Source organism: Amblyraja radiata, chromosome 23 (genome assembly GCF_010909765.2).
Source record: "Amblyraja radiata isolate CabotCenter1 chromosome 23, sAmbRad1.1.pri, whole genome shotgun sequence".
Taxonomy (NCBI): domain Eukaryota; kingdom Metazoa; phylum Chordata; class Chondrichthyes; order Rajiformes; family Rajidae; genus Amblyraja; species Amblyraja radiata.
Genome location: NC_045978.1, coordinates 26,816,646 through 26,842,220, shown reverse-complemented (window position 1 = coordinate 26,842,220; position 25,575 = coordinate 26,816,646).

The window sequence follows — 25,575 nt, the reverse complement described above, 5'->3', positions numbered from 1 at the left end:
GCGCAGGATGAGGTGTGATTTTATAGATGTGTATAAAATCATGAGAGGAATAGATCGGGTAGATGCCCAGAGTAGGTGAATCGAGGACCAGAGTTACCCTTCAGATTCCTATGAAATCTTTTCCCTTTCATCTTAAACATCTTTTCCCTTCATCTAACTTTTTCATACAAAGGGTGGTGGGTGTACGGAACTAGCTGCCAGAGGAGGTAGTTGAGGCAGGGACTATCCCAAAATTTAAGAAACAGTTGAACAGCTACATGGATAGGACAAGTTAGGAAGGATATGGACCAAATGCAGGCTGGTGGGACTTGGACATGTGGACAAGCTGGGCGGAAGGGCCTCTTTCCCCACTTTACCACTCAATGACTATGGCCCATTCCATTTCATTCTCAGACTAAAACTGCCCATTTAACACATTAGATTTTTCAGATCTTTCTAAGTGCAAATTAGTTGCAGTTCAAAGTAATTAATTGGATCTTAAGCATCTTGATCTGTTTCTGACAGACACGGTGATAACTTATTCATGTGCAAGTCTTGTTTTATTAATTATAGTGAGAAGCCTGAAAATGAACCTCGAATTTAAATCCTCTTTAGCTATCCCACTGAAGCGTTTAAAAAAAGTTACAAGCAGCTCAACAAAGAGTCCAAATTTAGACCATAGCATTAAATACTTTGTATTTTATGTATCTTGTAACTTTAATTTCAGGCATCTGAATCTTATGAGTGAGCATGCCAATGCAGTAACTTATTTTGGTGAAGGACTACAGGGGCAGCACAGTGGCGCAGTGGTAGAGTTGCTGCCTTACAGTGCCAGAGACCCAGGCTCGATCCTGACTAAGGGTGCTGTCTGTACGGAGTTTGTACGTTCTCCTGTGACCACCTGGTGCTCCGGTTTCCACCCACACTCCAAAGACGTACAGGTTTGTAAAATTGTGAATTGTCCTAGTGTGTAGGATAGTGCTGGTGTCTAGGGTGATCGCAGGTCAGCGCTGACCCGGTGGGCCAAAGGGCCTGTTACCGCACGGTGTCTCTAAAGTCTAAAGACTGGCAACAACAATTTTCTTTGAAGATATTATTAACGTTTACTAATCGTTCATGCAGTCATTCTTAGATAAGGATCTCTTAAAGTGAACAGGAATGATGTGGAGTAACTATATCAGAAGATTATGACCGATTAAATTTTGCCAGGAGGACCTCAAGTCAAGTTGAATTTATTGTCATATTCAAAACACAAAGTGATGGACAGGTGATGTTTCAGATCTGAACTTTTCAGACTGCACAAGATATGTACAAGTTTATTGTCATATGCACAACCACATCGAGGTACACAGGCACATAGATGCAGACAGCACACAAAGTGGAAGCACAAGAGATTGCAGATTAGTTTAGTTTAGCTTAGAGATACAATGGGGAAACAGGCCCTTCGGCCCACTGAGTCCACACTGGCCAGCGATCACACTATACACCAACACTATCCTACACACTAGGGACAATTTACAAATTTTAACAAAGCCAATCAACCGACAAAACTGTATGTCTTTGGAATGTGGGAGGAAACTGGAGCACCTGGAGAAAACCCACACAGGTCACGGGGAGAACATAGACACTCCGTACAGACAGCACCTGTAGTCAGGAACGAACCCTAGTCTCTGGCGCTGTAAGGCAGCAGCTCCGTGTCACCATGCCAACCCAAATAAAAGATGCTGGAATCATGATCAAAATGCAAGTTGCTGGCGGAACTCAACGGGTCAGGCATCATCTGTAGAGAGAAACGACCAAATTGAAGAAAGGTCCAAATCCAAAATATCATCTGTCCAATTCCCTCCAGAGATACACAAACCTCGATCTCTGGGGTCATGGATCAGTTCATGGGGCAGCAGTAACTATTGCAAGGGTCTTATCCAAAGTAAGCATGAAATTCAACGCAATGGTTGCTTCATTCTTGCAATTCTCGATCCATTTGTGATAGTGACTAGTTAGACTGAATATAGTTTAGAGGTGGCAAAAATGGCTCAATGAGCAGAGCTGCTGCCTAACAGTTCCAGTTGTTCAATGCTGACCTGCAGCGCTGTCTATGTGAGTTTGCCCGTTCATCCTGCACGGTTAGCTCTGGGTGCTCCGGTTTCCTCTCACAAGCCATAGACATGTTATTGCCCACTATAAATTGTCCCAACTCTGAAGGTGAGTGAAATTGGTTAGTGGTCGAATCTGAGGGAAGCTGAAAATAAAATGGGATTAGTGTAAAGGCATGCTTAGTGATCAGCACAGCCTCGATGGGCTGAAGGGCCTGTTTTGTCGCGTTTAGATTGCATGACTGGTTATTGTAAAAGATAAGGATAAGATTGGAGTAATGTTCATTTACCAATTTATTTGTCTGAGAAGAGATTAGGTAAAAGTAATGTAACAACGACTTAAAAGAGAGATTAGTCCCAGAACAGGCACAGCGGTAGAGTTGTTACCTTATCGTGCCAGAGACCTGGGGTTGATCCTAACTATGGGTGCTGTTGATAAGGAGTTTGTATGTTCTCCCCGTGACCATGTGGGCTGTCTCCGGGTGCTATAGTTTTCTCCCGCACTCCAAAGACGTGCAGGTTTGTAGGTTAATTAGGTTTGGTAAAAAAATGGTAGACTGTCCCTAGTGCACAGGATAGTGCTAGCGTACGGGGTGATCGTTGGTTGACATGGCATCAGTGGGCCAAAGGGTATGTTTCTCTAAACTCTAAGGTCTAACAATGGGAGGGAGACCAAATGGAGAATCCAGTGGGGCAGAATAAATAAATTCCCACTAAGAAAATACATTATCTTAATACATGCCTTATCTTGAGTCCCTGAAAAGGTGCATAGCAGGTGAGTTACTCCACCACTTTGTGTCCTTTTTTGCTGTGTAGATTAATTTCAATTAATTTTATGAATCTTTATTTGTGTTCCTGGTAGTATGTTATCAAGGCTACACCTGAAGCATAACCTCCTCACCACTGTGTACCAACGTTGTTGTGTTCATCTCCAAAAATATATAGATATATTGAGCAACTTTTATTCTGTAGCCATATTGAATTAGACAAACAGTGATTAAAATTGAAGTTACCCATGCCAGATGTTAATTTTTATTAGTCAGGCCCACTCAACATTTTCACTGACTTTTGTCTTGTGCCCAATATTAATAATTGCCTCATGCTAATATAAATAAGAGTTTGTCATTTATATTCCATTACAGTTAAATGTAGTACATTTTACACAGAAATTATTACTAGGATCGTATCCAGAGTTTTTAATTGCCTTCTTACGTTTAAATCAGAGTGTGTGAGGAGAAATGTGACAGAGCTGTGGCATGTAAATTAAATATTAAAGGCACGATCAATATTTTGTCAGAAATGATGGCATTCATGGATATTATGCGTCTATAAGAAGGATCCAGACCCAAAATATGAGCCTGAAGGGGGATCCCAATCTGAAAAGACACCTATCCATGTTCTTGAGAAATGCTGCCTGACCCGCTGAGTTTAGTTTTGAGAGATACAGTGCGGAAACAGGTCCTTTGGCCCGCCCGAGTCCACACCGACCATTGATCACCCGTACGCCAGTTCTATGTTATTCCACTTTTGCATCCTACACACTAGGGGCAATTTACAAAAACCAATTAACCAATGAACCTGCCCGTCTTTGGAAATAACAAATTCCGCACATACAGCACCTGTAGTCAGGATCAAACCTGGCCCTCTGGTGCTGTGAGGCAGCAGCTTCATCGCTGCACCACTGTGCCGCCCTTTAGAGTTACTCCAGTACTTTGTGTCTTCTTTTGTAAGTTAGCATCTTCAGTTCCTTGTTTCTACATTTATGGCCACCTGTTTTTGCTGTGTTCATTAATCAATCATTATTGTCAATCTATTATGTTACTGATACTCTAACTGAGGGGTAATGCAGCAGGCTGAAGTATCCCAGAGACTCACTATCACTTTAATTCAGTCATTAGATGGGTGGCAATAGATCAATGTTTCCATTGTAGGTACACAAAAAAGCTGGAGAAACTCAGCGGGTGCAGCAGCATCTATGGAGCGAAGGAAAAAGGCAACGTTTCGGGCCGAAACCCTTCTTCAGACTGATGGGGGGTGGGGGGCGGGGAGAAGAAAGGAAAAAGGAGGAGGAGCCCGAAGGCTGGGGGATGGGAGGAGACAGCAGGAGGGCTGAGGAAGGGGAGGAGACAGCAAGGACTAACAAAATTGGGAGAATTCGATGTTCATGCCCCCAGGATGCAGACTCCCCAAGCGGAATATGAGGTGCTGTTCCTCCAATTTCCAGTTTTGCTCGCTCTGGACATGGAGGAGACCCAGGACAGAGAGGTCGGATACGGAGTGGGAGGGGGAGTTGAAGTGCTGAGCCACCGGGAGGTCAGGTAGGTTATTGCGGACCGAGCGGAGGTGTTCGGCGAAAAGATCGCCCAACCTCCGCTTGGTCTCACCGATATAGATCTGCTGACATCTAGAGCAGCGGATGCAATAGATGAGGTTGGAGGAGATGCAGGTAAACCTCTGTTGCACCTGGAACAACTGCATGGGTCCTTGAATGGAGTCGAGGGGGGAGGTAAAGGGACAAGTGTTGCATCTCTTGCGGTTGCAAGGGAAAGTGCCCGGGGAGGTGGAGGTACGGGAGGGAAGGGAAGAATTGACAAGGGAGTTGCGGAGGGAGCGGTTTTTGCGGAAGGCAGATATGGGGGGAGATAGGAAGATGTGGCGAGTGGTGGGGTCACGTTGGAGGTGGCAAAACTGACGGAGGATTACTTGTTGTATGTGACGGCTGGTGGGGTGAAAGGTGAGGACTAGGGGGACTCTGCCCTTGTTGCGAGTGGGGGGATGGGGAGAGAGAGCAGTGGTGCGGGGTATGGATGAGACCCTGGTGCGAGCCTCATCTATGGTGGAGGAGGGGAACCCCCGTTCCCTGAAGAATGAGGACATTTCAGATGCCCTGGTGTGGAACGCCTCATCCTGGGAGCAGATGTGGCGTAGACGGAGGAATTGGGAGTAGGGGATGGAGTCCTTACAGGAAGCAGGGTGGGAAGAAGTGTAGTCCAGATAGCCATGGGAGTCAGTGGGTTTATAGTGGATGTCAGTCAGAAGTCTATCACCTGCAATGGAGATAGTGAGGTCAAGGAATGGTAGGGAAGTGTCGGAAATACTCCACGTGTATCTGAGTGCCGGATGGAAGTTAGTGGTGAAGTGGATGAAGTCAGTCAGTTGTGTGCGGGTGCAGGAGGTGGCACCAAAGCAGTCGTCGATGTAGCGGAGGTAGAGGTCGGGGATGGGGCCCTGGTACGTATTGAACAAGGATTGCTCGACGTACCCGACAAAGAGGCAGGCATAGCTGGGGCCCATGCGCGTGCCCATAGCCACGCCTTGTATTTGGAGGAAATGGGAGGAGTCAAACGTGAAGTTATTGAGGGCAAGGACCAGCTCCGCTAGGCGGAGGAGAGTGTCAGTGGCCGGGTATAGGTGGCTTCTCTGGTCGAGGAAGAACCGGAGGGATTTGAGACCATCCTGGTGGGGGATGGAGGTGTAGAGTGACTGGACGTCCATGGTGAAGATGAGGGGGTGAGGGTGTATGAGAGAATGGAATGCGCAGAGACGACGGAGAGTGTCTGAGGTGTCTTGAACATCGGTAGGGAGGGATTTAACCAAGGGGGATAGGATGGAGTCAAGGTATTTGAAAATGAGTTAGGTGGGGCACGAACAGGCAGAGACAATGGGTCTACCGGGACAGTCAGGTTTGTGGATTTTGGGGAGAAGGTCAAATCGGGCCGTGCGGGGCTGGGGAACGATGAGGTTGGAAGTTTGGTCGGGTAGGGCGTGGGAGTTGATGAAGTCGGTGATGGTGCTAGAGATGGTGGCCTGGTGCTCGTCAGTGGGGTCATGGTCCAGGGGTAGGTAGGAGGAGGTGTCGGAGAGTTGGCGCGTGGCCTCAGCTTTGTAGAGATCGGCGCGCCAGACTACCATGGCACCTCCCTTGTCGGCGGGTTTGATAACCCAATCTGGGTTGTTGCGGAGTGAGTCGATGGCAGAACGTTCATGGGGGAGAGTGAGACAGGGGAGTGGAGAAGTTGAGGCGGTTGATGTCGTGACAGCAGTTATGGATGAAGAGCTCTAAAGCCGGAAGATGGCCACGAGGGGGGTTCCACGAGGAGGGGGTGCGTTGGAGACGGGAAAAGGGGTCATCAGTGGGGGGCGAGGACTCCTTCCCATGGAAGAAAGCTGTGAGGTGTAGGCGACGGTAGAAGAGCTCCAAATCGTGGTGGGCGTGGAATTCATTGAGGTGGGGACGGAGGGGGACAAAGGTAAAACCTCTGTTGAGGACAGACTGTTGGGTGTTGGAGAGGGGGAGGTCGGGGGGGATGGTGTTCCATTGTGTTGCCTGTGACTGCCTCGTTAACCTGGCTCACCTGACCTGCTGAGTTACTCCAGCATTTGTGTCCTTTTTTTGTAAATCAGTATCTGCAGTGCCTTTTTTTAACTTATTATCTGGTTATTATCACATTGCTTGAGGGAGCTATATGTGTGTAAACTGTCTGATGTGGCTCCTATATTGCAGCAATAATTACAATGAGGGCAGCACGGCAGTACAGCGGTAAAGCTGCTGCCTTACAGCGCTAGAGACCTGGGTTCGATCCTGACTACGGATGCTATCTGTATGGAGTTTGTACATTCTCCCCGTGACCTGCATGGGTTTTCTCCGAGATTTTCGGTTTCCTCTCACACACCAAAGACATCCAGGTTTGTAGGTTGATTGACTTGGTATAAATGTATAAATGTAAAAATGTCCCTAGTGTGTGTAGGGTAGTGTTAATGTGCACGGATCGCTGGTTGGTGCGGACTCGGTGGGCCAAAGGGCCTGTCTCCGTGCCACATCTCCAAACTAACAACTAAACTAAACTAAAACTAAAATTTGAAAGGTGTTTATTGATTGTCAAATGTACTGAGATATGCTGAGATTTTGGTAGCCACTATATAAATTGAAGCCCTAACTTTCTCTTTGTTTAGTTTGTTGTTTGAGACATCTTTGGATCTCCTTGATGGCCAGAAAGGTCTGCAGTGGGAGCCTCACCAGAGCATCTGGACAGGACCTTGGGTCCAGACCACCGCAAGTGACACGCGCCCCTGCTCCAGCCCAGACCACAGGAAATGGACAAACACCCAAACAGTGTTTACAAGAAGCTGCCACCCACTGTTGTCAGAGAACTTGGAAGAAAGCATTGTTAATAAAAAGCAGGTTTCAATCGCCAATTCCATCTGCCACAGGCACAATGCCACAAACCGTTTGCTGTAATTCCCAAATGAGGCAGAGAAGAGACAAGTCAGAGACTCACTACATGGTTTCACATGCCATTCTCTAAGCTGTTATCCATCCAGCTCTGGGTCTGTAACACATTTGGATTTTGGACCAATTTTCAACTTGAATGTAAACTAACCAGTGCATTTGATTCCATTGCACTCTGTAATTGCACATCCAGATGCTGGGTTGAAATAAGAGTAATATCACTTCTCCAGAAAATGGATTCCATCCATGTTTCAGTTTGACAGCCAGAAACCTTTTCCCAGGGTAGAGATGTCAAAGATGTTTAAGGTGAAAGGGGCAAAGGAGATTTGCAGGGCAAGTTTTTTACATAGATTGTGGTGGGTCTGGAACACGCCACCTAGGAGTGGTGGTGGAGGTAGATATGTTCATGGCATTTAAGAGGCTTTTAGATAGGCATATTTATATGCAGGGAATGGAGGGATATGGATCATGAGATTAGTTTATGTTGGCATCATATTTGGCACAGACACTGTGGGCCACAGGGCCTGTTCCTGTGCTTAACGTTGTATGTTCCTTGTCTAAGAACTGTAAACTGAATAAAATAACAAAGATCCCAGTGAGCAATTGCCTCCAATTGCTTCTTGCAGGAGTCATGAGGAATAATAACAGTTTGTCATTCTAATGCTTGAGGCCAAAACTGTACACAATACTCCAGATGTGGTCTTACCAGAGCCCTATACAACTGCAGAAGAACCTCTTTACTCCAACACTGCAATCCTCTTGTTATGAAGGCCAACATTCCATTAGCTTTCTTCACTGCCTGCTGTACCTGTAAGCCAACTTTCAGTGACTGGTGTACAAGGACACCCAGGTCTCGCTGCACCTCCCCCTTACCTAACCTAACCTAACCCCATTGAAATAATAATCTTCCCCCTTGTCTTTGCCGCCGGTGGATAACCTCACATTTATCTATATTATACTGCATCTGCCATGCATCTGCATGGCATTTATTACATTTAGTTTTTTTTAGTTCTGTTTAGTTTATTATTGTCAAGTGTGCCGGGGTACAGTTAAAAGTTTTTGTTGTGTGCCAAACTGTCAGTGGAAAGACTATACATGATTACAGATGCAGGATATAGGGTATAACATTTAGTTCAAGATAAAGTCCGATTAAAGATAGTGCGAAAGTCTCCAGTAAGGTAGATGGGAGGCCAGGACCCCTCTCTAGTTGTTAAAAGGATGGCTCAGTTGCCTAATAACAGCTGGGAAGTAACTGTCCCTGAATCTGGAGGTGTGTGTATTTCAAACTTCAATACCGCTTGCCTGATGGGAGAGGGGAGAAGTGGTGTGTGACAAGGGTAGTTGGCAGATCAGTGAGTGAGCACGCACACGATATCAGAGGCCTGGCTTCAATAAACAATGTGAAACAGGGCAAGTTAGTTAACTCATCCCAGTCCAAGCCTTAGCCCATAGCTGAACACAGTACAATTTAGGCAAGATTCATGTGCAGGCTTTATCTCTTGCCTTGTGGGAAATGGAAGTGACCTGGTTGAGCACGACTGAGCACTATAGTAGGATTGTCATTGATCTGTTAAAGAGAAATAATTTCATTGTACTATGGTACATGTGACACTAAAATACCATGAATCCACTGGTCCACTGAGGCATTAACACACCTACTGTTGATGACTCTTATGGATCGAAGCTTCTCATACAATTCAGGAAAGACCCTGTGCATAGTGCAAAGTGCTGGAGGAACTTGCATGCTGCCCTGTTTTATGTGCTGGGTAGGAAAGGACTTCCTGTTGATGATGTTTCTGGAAGAGCTCAGTGCCATTTATGCTACCTTGAACCATTGCTGAAACCAATGGTTATTTGATTTGGTCTGCAAGCATCCGAAATTCAAGGGCGAATCCACCATGCAGCTTAGGCCTGTTTCTCCCACGTATAACCTTAAGAACACTGCTACGAGAAGCACAAGGAACTTTGGATGCTGGAGTCTTGAGCAAAGCACATAGTGCTGGAGGAACTCAGCGAGTCAGGCAGCATCTGTGAAGCGAATGGGCAGATGATGGACAAACGATTGTTGAGGCAGGAATTATCGCAATGTTTAAGAAACATTTGGACAGGTACATGGATATGGCAGGTTTAGAGGGATGTGGTCCAAATTCAGGCAGTGGGACAAGTGTAAGTGTAGACAAGTTGGTAGGCGTGGGCAAGTTGGGCAGAAAGGTCTGTTTACACACTGTATGTTTTGGGTTGGGACCCTTCTTCAGGCTGATCTTTAGAGTTCTGGATGGAGTGCTCATCAAGCGATCTACTTTGTTTTGGGGAATGTCTAGCCTTTTTTAATGTGTTGAAGCTGTACGTATCTGGTTGAGTAATTTTGTTAGATTATCGTTTAAAAGTATTTACATTTAATCCCATGTTTTCTTTGCACTGACAGACATTTGGAACATGTTCAGAAAGTTGAAAATAAGTATGTTAGCCATAAAAACAAGAGATCAGGAACGTTTTTTAGGTATAGTGATGGAGTTTTTAAATTGAGTCTTGAATAGAATTTTAACATAACCCCTTTTTGGAAACAGTGTGCCACAGCTTGTAGAGCTGCTAGCTCACAGTGCCGGAGACCCAGGTTCGATACTGGCCTCGGGTGCTGGCTGCCTGAAGTTTACACATCCTCCCTGTGACTGCGCGGGTTTCCTCCAAGTGCTCTGGTTTCCTGTCACATCCTAAAGAAGTGTAAGTTTGCAGGTTATTTGGCCTCTGTGAATTACCCCTAGTGTGTAAGGAATGGATAAACAAGTGGAACAACATAGAACTGGTTGGAAAAGGATACAAAGTACTGAAGTAACTCAGCAGGTCAGGCAGCGTCTCTGGAGAACATGGTTAGGTTACGTTTTTGGGTTGAGACTATTCTTCAGACAGAATGTTGAGGGTGGGGGGTGGGGAGAAGAGAGCCGGAAAAGGGGCTTTCTTTTGTGTATTAACCAATATCTGCAGTTCTTTGTTTCTACGTAGTGTGAATTTGTAATCGATGGTCAGCATGGACTTGGTGGGCTGAAGGGTCTCTTTCCAGGCTCCATCTCTCAACTAAACTAATACTCCTTACCGTGACAGTGGAGGGTGATATTGGTCTGGATGTGAAGCAAAAGTTTTATCTGATCCAATGGGTTAGGCTAACATTATCCTCTTTGTATTCCTGACGGTACTCTTACTAAGATGTGTCTGGGAGTTTAGGCTGTAGCTTTTTGAAGAGAATATGTAAAGACAAATTATGAAAATAAAAGAGCAGGCTGTGACTTTAGCAAATCCATGAATTACAAATCCTATGAATATTAATGACACAATTTTTGTTGCTGAGATTATTAATGTCGTTACATGCTTGTCTGAACACTCTAACAATAATAGTTGCCTTAGCTTTATGAATATTAATACGTGTCAGTTGGTTAGCGTGAAATAAATTATCTGCTCTCAAAAGCAATCTTTGATAATTCTGTAAAATACCATCAATATAACATTAAAAGTAAATAGGATGTAACAAAAAATCATTTTTGCAGGAAAGTGATCTAGTATTTAAAGCTTAGCTCCGAGACATCATTTATTTATTTATTTCTAAACCAAACAATTTCAAAGGGATGTTCTCACTGTTTTGCAGAGAATTTGGGGATTACAATAAATTACTGGGATAATTTGTTTTACAGAAGGCTTAGGGACTGTTACATCAGGAACACAAGGATTCTTTTATAATAAAAAGCTGTAATTCCCAATAAACCAATCCTTCCTGTGTAGGTCAAACCTGAGCTGTCCCTGTGGCAACAGACAAAGAACAGATATGTGCACCCAGGCACCTGGTTCACAATACTAGCTGCGGAGAGTGCAGGGAATAACATTGCTCAGTCTTTGTTACAGAGAAGGTCAATGTCACTAAGCAAAGATGCCCGATCTCCAAGGGCCTTAAGGCAACATGAAAGTGCGCAGTTCCTTTGAACACAACTTTCACCAACCACACAGTCTGAAGAAGGGTTTCGGCCCGAAACGTTGCCCATCTCCTTCGCTCCATAGATGCTGCCTCACCCACTGAGTTACCCCAGCATTTTTGTCTACACACAACCATTTAGATGGGTTACTAATGAATGGATATAGATAGGATGTCTCCTCTTATGGGTGGCATAGTGGCACAGCGGTAGAGTTGCTGCCTTACAGCGCCAGAGACCTGGGTTCGATCCTGACCATGGGTGCTCTCTGTACGGAGTTTCTACCTTCTCCCTGTGGCCTGTGTGTTTTTTTCTGGGTGCTGCAGTTTCCTTCCATACTCCAACGATGTACAGGTTTGTAGGCTAATTGGCTTCAGTTAAATTGTAAATTGTGCCCAGTGTGTGTTGATAGTATGAGTGTACGGTGATTGCTGGTCAGCGCGGACTTGGTGGGCCGAAGGGCCTGTTTCCGCACTGTACCTCTAAATTAAACAACATTTCAGGTAAATGGTAATAGATTAAAGGGGAATGGGTATAAAGTGCAGCAGTGCTTCAGAAAAGGTGGCTGTATGATGTTTGTACGTTCTCCTTGCGATCGTGTAGGTTTTCCCTGGGTGCTCCGGTTTTCTCCCACATTCCAAAGATGATATGAATAGTGAAAGAGATGGATAGAGTGGATGTGGAGAGGATATTTCCAATAATGAGAGAGTCTAGGACCAGAGGTCATAGCCTTAGAATAAAAAGGACTTTCCTTTAGGAAGACGATGAGGAGGAATTTTGTTTAGGCAGAGGGCGATGAATCTGTGGAATTCATTGCCACAGAAGGCTGTGGAGGCCATCAATGAATATTTTTAAGGCAGAGATAGATAGATTCTTGATTAGTATGGGTGTCAGGGGTTTATGTGGAGAAGGCAGGAGAATGGGGATGAGGGGAGAGATAGGCCAGCCTCAATCAAAATGAAATATTGGGATAGGATGATAGAAGCAAAGCGCTGGAGTAACACAACGGGTCAAGCTGTATCTCTGGTAAAAAGGATGGGTGATGTTTCAGGTCAGAACCCTTCTTCAGACTGATGAAGAGTCCGGACCCGAAACGTCACCTATCCTTTTTCTCCAGAGATGCTGCCTGACCCGCTGAGTTACCCTGGCACTTCATGTCTTTGGCATAAACCAGCATCTGCAGTCCTTGGTTTCTACATTGGGATAACATGTATCTCCTTTGAATATTTAGGTAGACTGAATAGAAATTGGTCCGGTAACATGCCAACTAATGGAGAAATAAAAGCAGATAATGAAGATCATTAAAATTTCCCACTTTAAAATAATAAATAGATTTCCAGCGGAGTGTTGAGAATAGTGCCGCTGAGCTAAAATTTACATATGGAAGATATTTTCATGAACCTTACTCCGGGAGCTCTAATGCTTCCTCTGTGTGTGTGTGTGTGTGTGTGTGTGTGTGTGTGTGTGTGTGTGTGTGTGTGTGTGTGTGTGTGTGTGTGTGTGTGTGCGTGTGTGTTTCATGTAGAAGAGATTTTGAGTTTCACCACTGCATCTTCAAATATTTTGAGCTGCGACACATCAGGTTCACCCTATACGCTCAGTGCCTTTCTCCTATAAAATATATATTCACTTGGAGTCAGACCATAGAATCACTTTTCTACTGCAGTTTTTAACACGTGTTGAAGCAACAGGTCAGGGCAGCACAGTGGTAGAGTTGCTGCATTACAGCACCAGAGACCCAGGTTCGATCCTGACTACAGGAGCCTTCTGTATGGAGTTTGTACATTCTCCCCGTGACCACGTGGGTTATCGGCCGGGTGCTCTGGTTTCCTTCCCACACTCCAAAGACGTACAGGTTTGTAGGTTAATTGGCTTATGTAAAGATTGTAAATTGTTCCCAGTGTGTAGGATAGTATTAGTGTACCGGGATCGTTATTCGGCACGGACTCGGTGGGCCGAAGGGCCTGTTTCTGCACTGTATCTCTAAACTAAATTAAACTGAACTAAACTAAAGAGCTGTAAATTCTGATGAGCAATAGCTCACCCTCAGACTGCAGTCATAAAGCACCTTCCCCGCCACCAACAGAGGAAGATAAAGAGTACACTTCAGTCATGTTTCCTGCACGTAGGCACTAGAATTTCATTGTTCCATTGTCGGTACACATGACAATGAAACACTCTTGACTCTTGACAGATGTGTTTCCCTCTCTATCTCTTCTTGCAGTATTCAAGCATTTTTTTTTTTGCTTTAGGGGAGAAAGTCACAACACAAAAGCCAAAATTGTTACCTGTCGAGAGAAAGGATTTCTTGTACAATTAAGAAAGTGAAAGAAGCTCAGAATTTAAGAAAACCAGTTCAGTTGCCGCGTTTTTCGACTCTCAATTTGAATGCCATTTGTTCTACACAGCATTCCCAGGGGGGTAAAAAAATCTCAGTTGCAATGTATGTATTTCCTCGGTTGCTATCTTAAGAAATAGACCTGGCAATTTGGAGGCAATTTCTCTCAGATTGAATAAAAAGCTGCTTAAAATGATCTTAAGACAACCTTTTCTTGATTTTATTACTTTAATACATCCAAGGTTTGAGAAAGTACTATAAATGTCTCTCATGTTCCACCTTGATCATTGCAAGTATGCAGCTCCGATATGGGCCGTTCCACTCAGTTTAAAATAAACGGTGGCCATGTGGTCTTCTCCTGACTGATTATAGTTGCATGAGCACTGGGCCTCTGATCGATGGAGTTTAGAAGGTTGAGGGGGGACCTCATTGAGACTATCAGAATAATGAAAGGCATAGATAGTGGATGTGTAAATGATGTTTCCACTGGTGGGAGAGTCTAGGACCAGAGGACATAGCCTCAGAATTAAAAGGTGCTCTTTTAGAAAGGAGGTGAGGAGGAACTTATTAAGTCAGAGGGTAGTTAATCTGTGGAACTCATTGCCACTGAGGGCTGTGGAGGCCAAGTCAGTGGATATTTTTAAGGCAGAGATAGACAAATTCTTGATTAGAACAGGCATCAAAGGTTATGGGGAGAAGGGAGGAAAATGGGATTAGGAGGAAGAGATCAGCCATGATTGAATGGTGGAGTAGACTCGATGGGCCAAATGGCTTAATTCTATTCCTATAACTTGGGAACATGTGAACAGGTTTTGACAAGGATTTTGGAAGTGAAGAAGAAAATGGCCTGACTGCAAAATGGCAGTCTTCTGTCTTGTGAGATGATGATGCGTGTTGACCATCACCTAGAGTTGCTCAGGAGTCCCACTGTTGGACTGTGCCACAGTTGCTATGAAGGTGCAACGTTTGGTGGCCTCTCTTTTCTCTATGGCATTGCTTCACCCACGGGTTTTCTTCTCCTCACCTCTTTAGTTTGGTTTAGCTTAGAGATATGGCGTGGAAACAGGCCCTTCAGCCCACCGAGTCTCTGCCGACCAGCAATCACTCATGCATTAGTTCTATCCGACACACTAGGGACAATTTACAGAAGCCAATTAACCTGCAAACCTGCACGCCTTTTAAACGTGGAAGGAATCCAGAGCACCCGAAATAAACCCTTTGTGGTCACAGGGAGAACGTACAAACTCTGTACAGGCAGCATTCATAGTCAGGATCAAACCCGGCTCTCTGGTGTTGTTAGGCAGCAACTCTACCGCTGAGCTACTGTGCTGCCCTCTCTTCTGCTGCTCTCCTGGAGAGTCAGTCTCTCGAGGTCATAACCATGTACAGATCTCTCCCAGTGTCAATGCCTGCCACCATTGTACCTCCCATACAATTGTCCATGTAGTGTCTAGACATATGGATGTCCAGAAAGTCACGACACTGTACAATTATCTATCTAATGAACATGTCCAATACAAACAAACATCATTGGTCTGGTAATGGAAAGACTTGATTGTCGCATAACTGCTGATTGGATTGGTGAACGTTTCATAATGTCTCACCTTAAGAAGATGTCCCATAGCAGAAGCGTCCAAGTTGGGGGGGCGGCTGGAAATTGGAAGTACCTCAAGCTAATTCTGCTACCACCATCATCTATTGTGACAAGTGATGGCTTCCACTGATTGTCGCCGGAAGCTTGCATCCTTTTCAGGTCGGGCGATGACAGCGAGGTCAACATTTGTAACAAGATGGACACGAAAAGAAGAAGAGACCTTAAGAAGATAACCACTTTGGTTTAGCGTTAGCTGCGGCAAATATTTGTTTCTATCAAATTCTGGGTCTAGAAATAAGGTCGCAACGGGCAACAGACTGAGTGAGAAAACAACCTGCAGAATCTGCAGAGGGAAATGGACAGACAAGATTTTGGGTTGGGACATTTCTTCAAGACTGAGTTTAGAACTTGTCGACTAACAAGACGGAACGTTTTCATTTATGTAATGCTTTCAGGATCTTAGTTTATCCCCAAATGCTGAACGGCACTAACTGCCCCACGTCCATACTTTTCATATGGGTAGAGTGCAGAAAATTACCGATGTCAGTTTTCAAAGGACACATATCTGTGTCATATTCAGCCAATGAAACATTGTTGTGTAGAGGGTGTAGGACAGTAGCAAATGTAACAACTAATCTAGCAAGGTTCACGAACCGCAATGTGATAATGACCAGATTGCCTTGTTCAGCATAGACACAAAGTACTGGCGTAACTCAGCACGTCAGGCAGTATCCCTGGAGAAAAAGGACAGGTGACGTTTTGGGTCGGGACCCTTCTTCAGATCAATTTCGCAGTGGAGCAAGCCAAAATGTAGAAACAAAGAACGATTTTGCAGTGGACCAAACCAAAACATCTGAAGAAGGGTCCCAACCTGAAACGTCAACTATCCATTTTCTCCAGTGATGCTGAGTTACTCTGCTATTTTGTGTCCATCTTTGGTATGAACCAGCATCTGCAGTTCTTTGTTTCTTCATCTTATTCGAGGCTGTGTGAAGCCGCCCAGGAAATTGGGAGAACCTCCCTTACTTTTCCTGTAGTGAAGTGAGATCTAGGACCCTGGCTTAAACTCTTAACCTAGAAACAGCACCTTCAACAGTGCAGCACTTCCTCAGTACTGTACTGAAGTTCCAGACAGGTTCACATGCTCGCTTCATCTCAGCGTAACTTCCAATCTAACTCCCATTCCCAGGATTGAGCGGATTAAGCCTCAGCTGCTGACTAGACTACCTTCAAAGTACATCTCAGGCACAAGGTTTTTAAAGTGTATGTTGTTAAACTCTGAAGCCAAATTTATGCTCACAGTGCATCTGGGATATTTTGTTATTTGTTCAATTTATTAAAAACTATAAATCATTATTAATAATATATAATAATAAAAATAGCCCTCTTGGCGTGCAGAGTGAAATGAGGGAATCCAGCAGTCTCCTGTTTTTATTTTCTACTCAGCCCTGTATCAAATGTAGGACGAGACAGTCTTGTATTTCTACATGAAACCACTATCCCCAAATTACTGTAATTCCTGGGATGTGCACGCAAGCTGCAGTGGGCTGGGATGAGCAATCGGAAACATCTGTTTTTCCGATGATTCCGGCAAAGCTCACTGCTTCTGTTATCCATATGGTGCAAGGCACTTCGAGTCAACTGGGAGCAGAATTTATCATTTGTTTAGTTTTTAGAGATACAGCATGGAAACAGGCCCTTCGGCCCACTGAGTCCACGCCGACCAATGATCACCCATACACTAGTTTTATCCTACACACTAGATACAATTCACTGAAGCCAATGAACCTACAAACCTGCACGAATTTGGGGTGTGGGAGGAAGCGGAGCACCCAGGAACACCCAGGCAATCACCAGGAAGAGGTGCAAACACAACACTGTGGTCAGGATCGAACCCGGGACTCTGACGCTGTATGGCAGCAATTCTACTGCTGTATCACCTTCTAATCATTGATACTGTAGAAATCTGGTTGCTATCAAACACCAAATGTATGAATATTTAATGACGGAAAATTGCCATAGGAGCCCTATGAATGTTGAAGGTGCAGACGTGCAGTTTACATATTGTCTGCTTCAGGTGGCACACCTGGGCACATGCACTTTGAAGGTGGTTTGGGGTTGATCTTGGGACCATTTCTTCACCACCTTTCCTAATACAGAGTATCTCCCATGCATTGTTTGCTATCTTCATATTCATGCAGCCTATTTAACACTCTGCTCTCCATTCAATAGTCAAGACACTTAAACTAAACAGCACTGTGTGCCTTCATTCTTAATTTTGTCTGATTTTCCACCCACTTGCTTGATCTGAGCCAACAATCCATGACCTCAATTTAAGACCAAACTGAACTTCAAACTAGGCACATGATTCATTTCACAGAAACGTCGGTAAATCGGGAATTGGAAGGGAGGGATGAACTTGGGGTGAGCAAATTGTTGGAACTGTAGGCTGACAAGTGTGTGACACAGCTGGTAGAGCTGCTGTCCCACACGCCAGAGACCCCGGTTCGATCCTGACCTCATGTGCCTGTGTGGAAATTGAACCTTCTCCCTGTGACCGTGTTGGTTTCCTCCAAGTGCCATGGTTTCCTCTCACATCCAAAGACATGCGGCTTTGTAGGTTAATTGACCTCTATAAATTGTCCCTAGTGTGTAGGGAGTGGTTGTCAAAGTGGGATACATAGTATGAACTGGTATGAACGGGTGATAGAGGGTCAGAGTGGATCCAGTAGGCCGAAGGGCCTTTTTCCATGTTACAATCGATCATTAATTCAATCAATCAATTCAATTCAAATCAAATCAATAAAGTTGAGGGTGAGGGGTCTGATGTATTACATTCTGAGATCTGATAAGCGGGTAGGGATTTTAGGTTTAGGTTTACTTTACTGAGGTATAGTGAAAAGTTTTGTTTTGCCTGCTGGTTCAAATAGTACCACACATGAATACAATTGAGCCAAATTCAAGTATGATAGGTAGAGTGAAGAGAAAGATAGATTACAGAATGTAGTTCTCAGCATTGTTGTTTAACAGTTCCAGAGAAAAAAGTCCAAGGTCTGCAACTAAGTGTATTGGTTTCATTTACCAAAATTCTCTTGATTCAGGGAAGGTTTCCATTAGACTGGAAAGTTGACATTGAATGGATTTTTTGCTTCAGAAATTGCGATAGAAAACTGGGAACCACAGGTAGATTAGCTTAACATCTATCATGGCAAAAATGTTGGAAGCTTTTTTTAAAGACTTTATAGCAGGAAACCTAAAAATAATCAAGTCAACGGAAAGGTAAGTTATATTTGACCCATTTATTGTAGTTATTGCGCTGTGGATGAAGGGGAAGTAGATGCATCATACTTAGAATCGCATTAGGCAGTTGATATGATGCCACATCAAAGACTACTGGAAAAAATAAAACATGGAGTATGAGGTAAGATATTGGCATTGGGAAAGGCTTGGCTGACTAACAGGAAACAGGGAGTAGTTATAAATAGGTATTTTTTGGGTTGGCCAAATATAACAAGTGTCACAGGGGTTGGTGTTGGGGATATAATCGTTTATGTAAAAAATGCCTAAAAAACATTTGGACAGGTACATGGATAGGATAGGTTTAGAGGGATAGAGGGACCAAACACAGACAGGTGTGACTAATGTAGATGGGACATGTTGGTCGGCGTGGGCAAATTGGGCTCAAGGGCCTACTTCCACGCTGTTTGACTCTATGGCTCTGTAAATAATTTGGATCAAGGTATCGAGAATCCTATGGTGACAAAAAGATAGATATGAACGTGAAGAACAGCTGAGGAGGCTACAGAGCTAAACATGACCACTTTCATTTACATGACATTGCTGTGTTCCAAACATTATGGTACCCTGAAATGGGCAACCTACGAGAACCTGCGACCTCCTGGTGACCCACTATATAGACTATATAGTGGAGGAAGAAGATTCTTTGAATATTTAATGCTTAGCTATAGCTAAGATACAGCATAGAAACAGGTAGATTTAGCTTAATTTTGTTTAGTTTAGAGATAAAGTGTGGAAACCGACCTCTTACATTTGATCTCCCGAAGTGTAACACCTCATACACACTCAGATTAAAATACATAGGTAATTTCTCTGTCGTTTACTGCAGCTCATCTAATCCTGTAGTATACTTTGACAGTCCTCCTCACTATCAGCAACTCCACCAATGTTGGTGTTGTCTGAAAACTTAGTAAACATCCCATCTACAGTTACATCCAAGTTACATAAAAATTACAAACAACAGAGGTCCCAACCCAGATCTCTACTGGTCATAGACCTCCAGTCAGAATAATACCCACCCACCACAACCCCCTGCCTTCGGTAATTGAACCAGTTCTGAATCCAGTCGATTAAGGCACTTGGATCTCAGGCACCTTAATCTTCTGGATTATCTTATCATGTGGGACTTGATCAAATTACTAACATCCATGTCAACAATATCCACAGTCCTATTCTCATTAATCGCCTTTGTCACCTCCTCAAAACTTTCTGTTGTATTTCTAACGGTGCTTCAAATGTAAATCATTGGCTACACAGTGACTGAAGTCAAATCAGCTGGTTTTAAGTGAAAGTATCGACATTTCTTTTGCAATGGTGGAAGTATGTACGTATTTTTATTCATCTTAGATAAAGGGTGCCAAATATAAATGTGTTTTAATTACGTCACATCACAACATTTAAAAATCATTTGGACAGGGACATGGATAGTCTAGGCTTAGAGGAATATGGGCCCAACACAGGCAGGTGAGACTAGTGTAGATGTGGCATGTTGGTCAGCTTGCGCAAGTTGGGCCGAAGGGCCTGTTTCCACGCTCTTGATTCATGCCACCACCTTCCACAGGACTTGGTCATAGAGTAATTGAGTCGTACAGCATGGAAACAGGTCCTTCAGCCCACCAAGTCCACGCTGACCATTGCTCACCCGTTCACACACCCGGCAGTTCTATGTTATCCCACGTTCCACATTAAGGGCAATTTATAGAGGCCGATTAACCTTCAAACCTGCACACCTTTGGGTGCAAATACATAATACAGTGCAACAATTGGTTAAGCTTTAAAACACTCTTAAAGCACTGTAAGGTGCTTCAAAGGGTTTGCCTCTCACTTGTAACCCACTAAATTGTTTTCCTAAAATATTAACATGAACAGCATGGGTTTGTTTAAACTTGTTCTGTTTTTATGACACAAGGTGTATCTGTTGACTGAGTAATTTAAGACATCTGCTCCCTATATTGTGTAAAATAGAAGATGGATTTGTGGTTGCAGAGAGCTTTGGTTTCTTTCAAATGCAAAACTGTGATGTGTACTTCATGTTTCTTTGTGGTAACTTACTCTTTCAACCTCACAAACTATTGAATAACATTTTAATTGGAACTTGAAGCTCAGAGAATTTTGAGAGTATTCCAAGATTCCTCTCCCATGATTATGTTGATATGTTCCATGCATGGGCACTTATTGACAAGGGTTCTGAAACTTTACATCCAATTTTCTCCATTCCTCTCCAAGAGAGCTTGATACTTGGTGGGAAATAGTTTTGTGATGCCATGCTCATTCCAGTAACCTGACCCCAATTCTCTTTCTATCTCATGTTAACAGAAAGATACTCCCATTCATTTTGCACCTTCAGATCCCTTTCACAGCCAAATAAATGCCTTGATTTGCTGTCACTTTAATGATGTGGGGATTGTTGTGGTGGATTTGTGCTAGCTACCTTCCACAAACTATGAAATGATCTTAACAGGCAAACTATTTTACAGTGCTAAAAACAAGCTGCTGGACAAACTCAAAGAGCTGAGCAACATTAGTAGGCAAAAAAAATGTTGTCATTTTGGGTTGAGACCTTGCATCAAGACTTCTAGTTTGAGGAAGGATATTCTTGCTATTGAGGGAGTGAGGTGGCTCACCAGCTTAATTCCCAGGATGGCAGGACTGACATATGATGAAATAATGGATCGACTGGGCTTATTTATATTCCCTGGAATTTAGAAGGATGAGAGGTGATCTTATAGATACATGTAAAATTAATAAGGGATTGGACAGGCTAGATGCGGGAAAAATGTTCCTATTGTTGGGGGAGTCCAGAACCAGGGCTCACAGTTTAAAAATAAGGGGTAGGCCATTTAGGACTGATATGAGGAAAATCTTTTTCACCCAGAGAGTTGTAAATCTGTGGAATTCTCTGCCACAGAAGGCAATGGAGGCCAATTCACTGGATGTATTCAAGAGAGAGTTGGATATAGCTCTTTAGGCTAATGGACTCAAGGGATATGGGGAGAAAGCAGGAACGGGGTACTGATTCTGGATTCTTAGGCCCACTTCAGTCATGGTTGACCATGGGTGTCTCCAGAGTGCTATTCCCTATATGGAGTACACCTGTGCGTGACTTTGTTTAACATGGGGAGACAGCCACCCCATGATCCTTGACAGATCTGGGTCACGATCCAGTGGCATGGAGTCCAAGATGACCGGAGATCCTTTTCTGCTGCAGCCTTCATCCGCCTTCCCTGCCGTTGTGACGCTCCACTAAGGTCAGCCATCGTCCTCCACCTGTTCCACCATTGAGGTCTTGGTTGGATTGCTCTTTGTCAGACTGCCATGGGTGGCATAGCTCCAGATGGCATCGCTCTCAGGATCTCAGGTTCACACAAGCTTCTCTACCACGACAAGGTGACAATCCACGGAGAAGTTGATTCTGGATAATCAGCCATGATTATATTGAATGGCGGTGCTGGCTCGAAGGGCCAAATGGCCTACTCCTGCACCTAATTTCTATGTTTCTATGTTTCTATGACTCAGGAGTGATCCCGGCTTCACTCTAACAGAAGTACTTTAATTTGGATACATACAGAGACCATCGAGATGAATACTGTAGGCTCCGAATCGTAAGTTAAATCTAAAACGCAACATGGTTGCCCGCGTGCAGGAAGTGGCGGTGATGTGGGAAACCTGATATGGATTATGGATCAGGTCATCAGCAGCAAAACCAGACACAGATCAAATCAGCAATACTGTTTGATCTACACATTCAACTCAGATTCCAACACTTGTAGACTACTGTGTCTCTATTTTATAATGTTGTTGATTGAATGATAAATATTGGCCAGGATGGAGATAACTTGCTTGAACTTTCTCACTAAAAGTGCCATGGGATCTTGTGATTCCACCTGAGGCAGATGAAGTACCTGGTAGCACAGTGGCACAGTGGTAGAGCTGCTGCCTCACAGCTACAGAAATCTGGGTTCGATCCTGGCTCCAGATGCTATCTGTACAGAGTTTGTACCTTCTCCCTGTTGGGAAAAGGGGAAGTACAACGGGATCTGGGGGTCCTTGTACATCAGCCTATGAAAGTAAGCTTTCTGTAGATACAGCAGGCAGTGAAGAAAGCGAGTGGCATGTTGGCATTTATAACAAGAGGAATCGAATATTGGAGCAAAGAGGTCCTTCTGCAGTTGTACAGAGCCCTAGTGAGACCACACCTGGAGTATTGTGTACAGTTTTGGTCCCCTAATTTGAGGAAGGACATTCTTGCTATTGAGGGAGTGCAGCGTAGGTTTACAAGGTTAATTCCCGGGATGGCGGGACTGTCATATGCTGAGAGAATGGAGCAGTTGGGCTTGTACACTCTGGAGTTTAGAAGGATGAGAGGGAATCTCATTGAAACATATATGATTGTTAAGGGTTTGGACACGCTAGAGGCAGGAAACATGTTCCCGATGTTGGGGGATTCCAGAACCAGGGGGCACAGTTTAAGAATAAGGAGTAAGCCATTTAGAACGGAGACGAGGAAACACTTTTTCTCACAGAGAGTGGTGAGTGTGGAATTCTCTCTCAGAGGGCGTTGGAGGCGGCTTCTCTGGATGCTTTCAAGAGAGAGTTAGTTAGGCTCTTAAAAATAGCGGAGTCAGGGGATATGGGGAGAAGGCAGGAACGGAGTACTGATTGTGGATAATCAGACATGATCACATTGAATGGCGGTGCTGGCTCGAAGGGCCGAATGACCTACTCCTGCACCTATTGTCTATTGTCTATTATCTATTGTCTATTGACCATGTCGGTTTACTTGGGATGTTCTGGTTTCCTCCCACATTCCAATGGTATGCAGGTATGGTATTTAACTGGCTTCTGTAAATTGGCCCGAGTGTGTACGATGTGAAAGTGGGATAACGTAGAAGTAGTGTACGGGTGATCAATTGGAGATATAGATTTGATGGGCCGAAGGGCCTGTTTCTATGCTGTATTTCTAAACTAAAAGGTATCTGCGTAACTGAGTGGGGAAGAGCCGATTCTGGACTTACCTGGACTTGTACCTTGTCCTTTTACCATCTGGACACCCGCAGCAACGGCTGCGGATGGTTGAGGTCCCGACCATGGGGGAAAATGGAGGAGGATTGGCCAATGTTGTGCCTTCCACCACAATGATGAATGCTGTGGTGGATGTTTGTGTTACATTTTTATTGTGTTTTTGTGTGTGTTCTTTATCATTGTACCGCTGCTGACAAATTCATTGCACTTGCACTTTATGTGCAATGTGACAAATAAAACCGTATTGTATTGTATTGTATTGTATAACTTCTTATCTCAAAATGCATAGTTCTGATCGTACTGTGCTCCTTCAGTATTGCAGTGGAGAAATCTCTGAAATAGGATGTAAACCTAACTTGTAATGTGGAAACATGGCACTGCAGATGCTGGTGGATACCAAAGAAAACACAAAGTGCTGGAGTAACTCAGCAGATGAGGCAGCAACTCTGGAGAAAGAGAGTGTGACATTTTGGGTCGGGACCCTTCTTCAGACTGGTTCCTCTGATCATCCACAGTGGCGTAGGTGTGTTGCGGAATCAGAACCTTTCGTTTTGGTAAAGTACTGTTGGAAAAAAAAATCACTGACATTATGATTGGGGTCATCATTAATCCACCGCAGATCTGACATTTTATTTAATATATATTTCAAAATCAAAATTAAATACAAAAATATTGTAACTATGTATGGAAAATATGAATATCTGTAAATTTACTATGAGACGTGTCCCACAATTGGCAGAAACCACAACCATTTCAAGAGAAAATTAAAGCCGCAATGTATCATAGCAGTGCATTATATTGTTAGACTATATTTGCAATATCCTTATTTCATCTATTAACATGATATTTTGATTCTGGAAGAGAGGAAACCGATGAGCAGTGTATTCCCACTCCTTGACCATTTAGTTTAGTTTAGTTTAGAGATAACGTGCAGAAACAGGCCCTTCGGCCCACCAAGTCCATGCCGCCCACCAATCTCCGTTACACCACCACACACTGCACACACTAGGGACAATTTACAATTTTTACCGCAGCCAATTAACCTATAAACCTGCACGTCTTTGGAATGTGGGAGGAAACTGCGTTACAGGGTTCCATCCCAGAAGAAGATAAAATGGTGGCACTCAATCAGTACTCCTCTGAATGTGGTCAAGCCACATCGCTGGGCCAAGTTAATGAGTAAATTTCACACATGCGCCAGAAATAAGCCTGTTTGTTCCCAGGTTCATCGGATGATTTAGAAGCTAAAGCAAGGATCGATAGGTAACGGGAATCCTCCCTGGCTTTTCCTCTTCTCGGTTAGAGGATGTCCAAACCAGAATCCCCATCAACATTCATTGACTTGAACTCAACATTAAATTCAACCCAGTAATGGTTTACTCAAGAGCAGGGCCAAAACAAAATGGGTGTTAACTTTAATTACAATGACAAACAAGATCCAGCCACATTGGCTTTAAATAAACTTCTTTAGTTCCCCTGATGAAAATTAAGCCTTTCTATTTGATAATACTTCCATTGCACTGATGTAGAAGGTGGCAGGTGAGTCTATTTCATGGTGCTGGTAATATGAGTTCAGTTCAGTTTAGTTTAGTTTATTGTCACATGTACCGAGGGTACAGTAAAAAGCTTTTGTTGCGTGCTAACCACTCCACAGAAAGACAATACATGATTACAATCGATCCCGAATGATCTAGAATAATCCCTCAAGGTCATCAACGACTTCATAACATTTATGTATAATTTATTGTAGAGCAGCTACAACTAACATATATGTTCACATCATACATACTGTCATGCCAGTACATCACAGGCACGTGTGATTCACTTACCAATACATCACATCCATCGTCTATTACAATTTGAGAGTTTCTATAAATGTTCGTGACATGGGTTCAAATTCCACTTGGCCTTTTTCATCATTCTCATTATCTTTACCTATATAATATCACCCATTGATTCCCATCTGCTTTGTTCTGTAAATATGCATAACTAGATAATGTATCATTGTGCTAATATGCAGGAACCACTTATCTTCATTATACTCAATCCCTTACTTCTTTAGCTAT